Source organism: Haplochromis burtoni, unplaced genomic scaffold (genome assembly GCF_018398535.1).
Source record: "Haplochromis burtoni strain Fernald_Lab_line unplaced genomic scaffold, NCSU_Asbu1 Contig_17, whole genome shotgun sequence".
In the NCBI taxonomy this organism is placed as follows: Eukaryota; Metazoa; Chordata; class Actinopteri; order Cichliformes; family Cichlidae; genus Haplochromis; species Haplochromis burtoni.
The window spans coordinates 2,448,626-2,456,490 of NW_024582378.1; the positions used below are offsets into that span (position 1 = coordinate 2,448,626).

The window sequence follows — 7,865 nt, forward strand, 5'->3', positions numbered from 1 at the left end:
ACATGCTGTGAGTAAGCTCATTTTGATTGTTATTAAAAAAAAAACGTTCTTGTCATTCTATCATAAAAGGCTGGCTTCAAAGGTTAGTTATCCAGTTTTCTTCCTATATGTGAGAATCTGAGTGATACTGTTGGTCGATGAGTTGGTCTACCACTTTAGGTGAGACTGAAGTATCCCACAGTTATTGGATGGTTTTCCAATTAAATCTTGCATAGACATTCAAGCGTGGATGTGCAGTCAGTTTGAGCAAGGCCAGTGAAATGTAAAAAACATTACTTAAAACATACCATAGCGAATGGAATCCTTCTCCTTACCTCTTAAGGTTTTTGTCCATAAATCAAATCAAGAAAGACCAAACTTAATTGTCACTCTTACATGTTTCAGATCATCAAACACATTTTAATGTTAGACAGAGATAACTTGAGAAAGATAACCCAAAATGTGGTTTTTAATTTACGATTTCATTTATTAATGGAAAAAATCTATCCAAACCTACCTGCCCCTGTGTGAAAAAAGCACAATATTATTGGAAAGCTGAGTTCAGTTTCACGAGCACAAGCAGGCCTGATTATTGCAAGACTTTCTGAATCAAGAAATCACTTAAATAGACCTGTCTGACAAAGTGAGGTAGGCTAAAAGCAACACATGCCACGATCTAAAGAAACAGATGAGAAACACGACTATTGACAGCTATCAGTCTGGAAAGGGTTACAGAGCCATTTATAAGGCTTTGGGACTCCACTAAACCACAATGACAGCCATTATCCACAAACAGAGGAAACTTGGAACATGATGAACCTTCTCAGTAGTGGTCGTCTTGCTAAAATTACAGGAGGTCACAAAACTCAGAACAGCAAGATCTGCGGGCCTCATTTGCCTATTTTTGTCATCTTTGTCTAATATTAAAATATGTCTGATGATTTAATAATAATGTATACTTTACTGATCCCGTGGGGAATTACTCTCTCTGCATTTGAGACATTCACTCTGTGAAGCAGTGGGCAGCCACTAAGTGGGCACCCGGGGAGCAGTGTGTAGGGATGGTACCTTGCTCAGGGGTACCTCAGGGTAGCCGTTCAGTGGATTCGAACCCCATACCTTCCGACCATGGGGCGACCACGCCACCTACTGAGCATTTTCCCATAACCATCTTGGTATTTTGATAGCACATGTCTTTTGACCATATGTGACGCCATGTCCACACTAATACGTTTTTGTTTGAAAACGCATCTTTTTGGCCTTCCGTCCACTATGAGACGGCGTTTTTGGTCAAAGAAAACTGAGCTTTTTGAAAGCGCTCTCTAAACTGGATAAATTTGAAAATGCTGTTTTCGCATCGCAGTGTGGACCAACAAACCCAGAGCCTTTTCAAAAAAGATGGCATATTTTAGTCATGTGTTGCAGTCATGTGACCAATTAAACTAAGGTTACGGAGGGCATCATACGGCAGTTGTTTTGTTTGCTCTCAATTTTGACAGGCCTATTAAAAGTAAATAAATGGCAGGCAGAAATCGTCTTATGTTTCACCCATGCACAATACAGGAATGTAGCATTTTCGATCTTTTCAGTGTGGATGAACAACTGTTCGGAAACACTTGAAAACGATAGTGTGGATGCGTAGCGTTTTTAGACGAAAACGCTGTTTTTCAAATTTATCCGGATTAGTGTAGAGTCACTAGATAATATCTTATCCATCACAAACTGTTAGCCAATAAGCATAAGTAGGATAATCCTGCTTTCCTCCTCTTCGAAATGGACTTAATCTAGTATTCGGTACAATCAGAAATTAGTAATTGAACCTGTACATTGGTATTGCCTTTTGATAGAAGAACCAGACCAATACCATCTGTCCTTTAAATTACTTCTGTCTTGCGATTACACTTGGATGTTCTCTTTGGAAGCTTAACTACAACCTTGTGAATCTGTCATTTTTGTGGGATCTAAATGCAGGATCTAAATGCAGGATCTTTGCAGTCTGAGAAGGAGTAGCATTTCTTTGCCTACCACTTGTGTCTAGACCTGTGGTCTTTGGCGGCAGACTGATGGGAGACCAGCATGCTGGACCAGCTACTCTTTGCTCAGCTTGAAATCAGTCACGTACTCTGTATTTTCAGATACACACAGATGCATGTGGAAATGGAGGCAGCAGCAGAGCATAAATGAGCAAACAAGCACGCTGTGATTTGTCATCTTAACAGATAATTTGTCTTTTGCAGCTCATTTTGGCTGCATGTGTTACGTAGAGCTGTCAGAGTGTAGCGTGAAATGGCTTTTATTAACTCGTTTAGCATTCTAGCAAGGAAATCCTTCTCAGAGATGGTGAGAGTGAAAGTCTTCTGATAAAGTGGACATATAGATGATGCAGTTTTAAGATTTGTTTAAGCCAAATAGTTTTAACCATCTTATATTCTCGTCACTGCTGGAAATGTAAAAGCTGTGTTCTGCATTGATGCATTGACATTCAAGTCAAAAAGATAAGCCACCTGAGGTTTCTAACGTGGAGAAACTATTGAATTTTTATCCACATTTCCAAAGCCTTTAGAATAAATATTACAGATTCTGATCATACAGACCTCAAGCAAACTAAAGCCTTTACTATGAAGCAGGATTTGGGGCTTGGTGTGTTAACTCCAGGGTTAACTTTAAGTTTTAAGTGGTTCACTTTTTACCATGGTATACTGCCATATTAACTTATGTTGCATGCTTATGCTGGCAATAAAGAGATCAGCTGATATGAAACCACTTGATCAATCAGGTCTTTGGAAAATAGCCTCACTACTCCTGGACGATCCCCCAGATCTGAGCATATCGATAGTAAGAGGGTTGAAAAATCTTTTCTTGATAAGCATCAAAAAGAAGCACAGACGCATAGAAGGAACATTATTATTGCCTTTTTCTCCTGTTGGCTGCAAACAATTAAGAAAAAATAATTAGTGCACAACTATGGTATACTATGTGATCCTAAAATAGGACAATTGTTGACATTACATAAAAAAGCACATTGTTTTTATATTTAGTTTTTATATTTAGTATCTATTTTTTCTCAGACAACACCACAGTTGCAGCTGTAAGTATAACTGCCTTACATGCATCTAAACATTAAATTATTGATTATAAATGCTTATAAACTTTATTAATGTTCTAGCTGTTCCCCAGTCTTAAAGCGGGCACATATTCAGCATCACTGGCTTTTACCTGCATGCAACATCGGAGGCATGTACAGTTTTAGTTTTACCTCCATGGAGCGATATTAGATAGAAAAAGCCTTGAAAATAAAGCTGCTTTTGGCATCAGTTATTGCCTTTGACCAGGTGGAGTTATCAGCTACAAAGTGTGTTTTGAACCACATTTACTGCTAAACGTCAGGATGTTTGCTTCAAACCTGCTTCCCCTGCCACTAATTTTGCTGTAGCAAACATCTTTTTCTCCAGTCTGTCACATTCATAAGTGATTAAATTCTTGATTTTTAATATCTGATGGAAGCACCACCCGTTGTTGTTTTGACAAATATCTCTCATATGGTGGTGTAGTAAGTGTGCTTAGATTTGTTTAACAGGCAAATATTAAGCCTCAAACTTGGCAAAATAAAAGTTCAACAAAATTATTTCCACATCTCAGTTTATCATTTTCTGTTTTCTGTTTAATCAACTAACTAGCTTAAACACTAGTTATCTAGCTAGCTAGTTTACTACTCCTGTGTCTGAAACAGTTTTTTACATGTGATTAGAGGTGCTACTATAATTTCATTTCTTTCATTTCAGGTTCCCTACTCTAGTACTGATTTTCCAGTACAGAAATGTACTGGGACAGAAATATTAATACACACACACACACACACACACACACACACACACACACACACACACACACACACACACACACACACACACACACGCACACACACACACACCTGTCTCTGTCCCCTTCAGGTCCTCCATGTTCTGAAGCACTATCGAGCCTCTAGTGATGAAGCTGCACGATGAGCTGAGAATTTAGAAAAAAGAGCAGTAAAAGCAAGCGAACTGGAGAGGCCCCCTGATGAAAACCCAGTGACAACAGCTGTAATCACAAGAGCGCAGGAATTTGTTTTATCAGCAGAAAAGAAAGCTTCAGCGGGGGAAGTGTGTTTTCAAAATGAGGCTTATATGACGGCTCCTGCCTCTGCGGACGTGAATTTGAATGTGCATGAAGGTGAGAAACACTGCTATGGTACCTGGATGTGGGGTGGGTTGTTGTCTCAGCACATGAGGCCACAGAGGGTGAATCTAATCTCTCCTCTTCACCTCCCTCCAAATCCTCCCATTTTCCTCCTCCTCCTCTTGCTTATAGCAATTTTGGCACAATTGGTGGCAATCATTCACACCCGATGGAACATACTGATGGATGTAGGTTGACCTTTTGGGCTCCCTGGTGATCTCACACACAGGGAAAGAGAAAACAGAGAGAGTGGAGTCTTATCTTCTTTAGTAATACATCTGTAAGGTTTAAATAACTGTGGCTGGCTTTGATGCAGCTATAAAGATTAACTTAAGCAGTAAATAAATGCCTGGTGAGGCCATATAATTTCTCAGTGTGAACCAAATTTCGTAACACTCCATGCAGTAGCTGAACTAACAGTGGACCTGGATGTGAACTAACCCTTCCATCCCCAGAGTGCCACCGCCAGCATGGCTAAAATTGGCCATATTCAAAGAGGATTTGCATCAACAACACATGTAACCTTGAGCAGCACAGAAGCCTTGCCATTCCATTGTCAGACACATGACTCGGGGACACAAGGAAAGGTAGTAGCATACAAATAGGTTAACCTAATTATGAAAGTCACAGCTTTTTTTTTTATAGGTCATATTCTCTACAGCACATAATGACTCATGCTCTCTGAGTCACATACAGACCAACAGCCGATAATGGCGGCTTTCATTCTTTCCAGCCCACCTCTGTCAGTCGCAGGGTATGGGGAAGGAGCTTACAGAGGAGTGCAAAAGGCAGGACTTCATAGCTATGGATTATTCTCACTAATGGTTAAGACCTTCTGCAGTGGCAGCAGCCAAGCGCATTGCAGGGACTCTGCATTTTGTATTCATGAGATGAGCAAAACACAGAATAGAACGTATGAGGGTAAGAATCAGAGAGGGAAAAAGCGAGAAGACTGAGCAGGAAGGACTCACCGCCCCCAATTCATGCTTCAAAGAGCTTCCAATTGTCATAGAAAGTGAAGCTATCAGCCTTGGGTGCGGTACGCAGATCAATGAACCAGTAGATCAGTGAAGAGCTGTCGAATCTTATTTATAAGAAATGGTAGGGTGTAAGTGAAAGTACAGCTTGGGGCTTTGTGCCAATCAATAGTCTCTAAACAAAAGCTGCATTTATGTTTGGGAAATGACGACTTAAATCAAACATACTTGCGCTTGACTTTAAAGGCATTTGAATTTAAGTTTTCCTGTCGGCTTTGATTGCTTCAGGTTATTTACACTGAGGTAGGGGAAGCATTTGAGCATGACTGGCAGAATTAATTCTAGCAATAAAAGTTGTTGTTGCGGAGGAGGTAAGTTCACATTAAATGGAAAAATTTGGTAAAGAGAGAAACGTGAGGCACAAAATGGGCTCCAAGAATCTTTGGGAGGCAACTCATTTGAAAGCTTTGGTACTCCTGTACTTAAAGTTGGGTTTAACAAGTTATTATTTAACTGACTAGGTACATGTCTTAGCTTATCTGACACTTAAAGCACCAACATCAGCCAGTGAAATACAGTTTAAACAGCATCTACATATAATGGAGGAAAGTCACAACAGATGTTTTTCCTGGTCAGAGCAATGTCAGATGCAAATAACTCAACATAAGGTGAGCAAAGACATTACACATGCAAGTGGTGAGTATCCCTTCAGTCAATTTGCATCACATAATGATGATACTGATAAATACATTTTATCTGCAGTTTCCTATAAAAACCATCTGTGTCGTCTAAATAAGTCATGCTTTGTGAATCACCTGCAATCAATCAACAATCTCCAGCAAAAAAGTAATTAACGAAAAATATTCACCAACAACTAACGGCAACCACCTACAGACCACAATAACCAAAAGAAATAAAAACTGCCACCAAAGACAACCACCTACAAATGACCACCTTCCAACAACAAGGATGAAAGAAGAAACAACAAATGTAACTACCTACCAATATTTGCCATCACCCCTCCAAAAAAACCAAACAAACAAATTTCAACCGCCCACAATCACAAAGGACAATGAGCACTGAACCACAAACAATCATCAACAAACAAAAAAATGCACCAGCAAAAATCACTTCTTACAACAGAAAACAAAACAAACAAAACAAAATACTCTCAACAACCTACAAACAAGTGTAAGATTTAGAAGTAAATTCATGTTATCACATATTGATTTATGTAAATTCACTAAAAAAAACGTTTACTTAGCTATTTGCATTTTGTGTATGTGCATGTGTGTGTGTTTACATAATTATTTATATTTAAATGTTAGCATGCTCATCTTTGAAGCAGTTACCTTGTTCTAATTTGACAAAAAAAAAAAACCCAAAACAAATAAAAACAAGAACATAATTACAGTGTGTATGTGTAAAATGACAATAAACCTTCCGGTTTCTGATTGGTTAATTTAGTCACATGTGAACCAGAACAAGGAAGTTGTGTGGAGAGGCTGAGAAAGTCCCAAACTTGCTGTGTTTTTTTTCTTGCTAACAGAGATCCAGTAAAAAAAACAATCCCCACATTACACAACCAATGGCAACCAGCAGAGGACCCTTCACATGGAGCAGCACTGACCAAATAAATGTGAGTACTCAAAAGCCTCTGCCAGTGCATTTTGCACCATGACTGAGTTAGTGTGACTATTATCATGTGGCATAGTTGTGTGTTAGCTTTCTAGAAATGTAAAGTCTTTTTTTGTAGTAAACCACCGACCACTGTTTTATATTCTGATAAACCTCCATTTCAAATACTTAAACCACGGGTCTCATATGTAACACTGTCAGTTTTGATCATAAGTACTGTATGACTAGGGTAACCAACCGCCCTCTTTTTTTGTACTTGCTGACTTGTAAAAGCCTAAAAAAAGACATTTTTTATTTCACCATTCATTAACCGCACAGAGAACACTTTAAACAAACAGTATTATTAAAGTTCTTCATGACTGGGCCGAGTGTCCTCTTTACATATGGTCACCCTATGTATGACTTTAAAAAACCCTACACAGTTTCCTTGCAGTTTTTTTGCCCCTCTTTGTTTCCTGCAGCAGTTACAGTTTTGCTTGGTTTGTCAACCTGCTAACCCACAGATAAAAATTACTACTGGGTTTCAATTTCCTCTTCATGCTTCCTTATCTCATCTTTAAAAAGTTATCTTTCTCCTACATCAACACCAACACAGCCATCTGCATATTTTTTTTCTCTAAATGCCTGGTAAAAGTTAAATAACTGCCCCTCCTTGAAGGACAGCCTTAGATTCCACGGGTGGTGTTGCCCTAGAGCCTTTAGATGAGAATCTGCAGGTTGATGAGAAAACAGGCTCCAGCGCTGTGCAAAGTAAATGAATTTCGCCCCAGCAAATGTCATGTGTGTGAGATCAGAGAGGGGGCCAACCAGGTTGAAAGCTAAATATATGTGTGTTTATTATGGGGTGGAGGTTGGTGGAAAGAAAATGGTATTTATCATAAAACGCCAGGACTGTTTCCTTCTTGTGGCAGAGAATAATCCTGCCCCGAGCTGCAACTGACAAACAACACGCAGCAGAACACACAGAGTCATGTACTGCTTCACTCTTTCTCACACACACACACACACACACACACACACACACACACACACACACACACACACACACACACA

At 39.3% G+C, this 7,865-nt stretch overlaps 1 long non-coding RNA gene across 1 annotated transcript in view; it reads left to right on the plus strand.

Moving 5' to 3' along the window:
- The first annotated feature begins 3,934 nt into the window (after positions 1-3,934).
- LOC121811875 overlaps positions 3,935-7,865 on the plus strand; it is a 9,935-nt gene continuing 6,004 nt past the window's right edge. The window contains exons 1-2 of the long non-coding RNA XR_006054076.1: positions 3,935-4,191; positions 6,724-6,813. This is a non-coding gene — a long non-coding RNA (uncharacterized LOC121811875). The remainder of the gene's footprint in view (positions 4,192-6,723; positions 6,814-7,865) is intronic.